Genomic DNA, 1,161 nt, shown 5'->3' with positions numbered 1-1,161 from the left:
AGCGATCCTCACATTAATGCCAATTAAGCAGCAGCTGAGATACATTTACGACAGTTCTCTACCCATGGAGGGGATATTAAAATGTAGTCATGTACATACAGTACTGTTTCGCTGCATCACAACTCATCAGTGGGGCTAGACCAGCACCTTTCCATATATATATATATATATATATATATATATATATATATATATATATATATACACACTTTTTATTTGTCTTATATATATATAATGTACACTTTTTATTTGTTTTTGCATAAATATTTAGGTATTGCTACACAATCATGAGTATGTTTCAGTCAACTAGTTATTGATAACTAGAGACTTCTTCAGGCGATGTTGCTTTTCCAAAAGTTCAGTCCTTAATGGATTTTAGAGAAAGTTCACAGAAGTTCTGAGCAGAATCGCAGTTACATGATATTAAAAATAAAATAAAATAAAAATAGAGATGCTTAATGAGTGAAAAAGAAAAACAAAAAAGAAAAAGCAATAAGACAGCAAATAAAATATACAACACACAAAATACCCTACAAAAAACCTATATATATATATATATATATATATATATATAGTTATCCACATACAGTAGTTTCGTTGTTTCCCAGCTCATCAGTACGGCTAGACAAGCAACTAGATACATAGTGAGTAAATGACAGAAAGTATATTCCAAAATTCATGATGTTGACCGTTATACATGTTTGCATATACGAAACTAAATCAATTAAACTACAAAAAAAAAAAAAAAAAAAACAGCAACAAAAAAACGATTGTCCTTTACGGTTATATTAAATAATAAATTGATTTAAATGTAAACAAAGGAGTTTTCAGCAAATTTTTAAACTTAACCAAACGTAATTATAGGTTTTGAATTGAATGATTCTAAGAATTTAAGAATTATAATTGAAATAGTAATAAACTTGATTATAATAGTCAAGGGAACTGAATTATGTATGGTTTCAATTTAAATCAATTTATTATTTATTTTTTTTTGTTTTGTTTTTTATTTTTTTTGTTTTGTAGTTTAGTTTGGTTTAGTTTCGTATATACAAACATGTATAATAGTTTATAATTATTGATGTTATTTTCATAAGTATGTATATACAAATTAGAATTAATAAATTTACTAATTATTAAATAGAACATTTTGGTAGAATATTC

This window comes from Euprymna scolopes, chromosome 22 (genome assembly GCF_053919585.1).
Source record: "Euprymna scolopes isolate OS-2025 chromosome 22, ASM5391958v1, whole genome shotgun sequence".
Classification (NCBI taxonomy): domain Eukaryota; kingdom Metazoa; phylum Mollusca; class Cephalopoda; order Sepiida; family Sepiolidae; genus Euprymna; species Euprymna scolopes.
Note: the sequence above shows the minus strand (reverse complement) of the source record.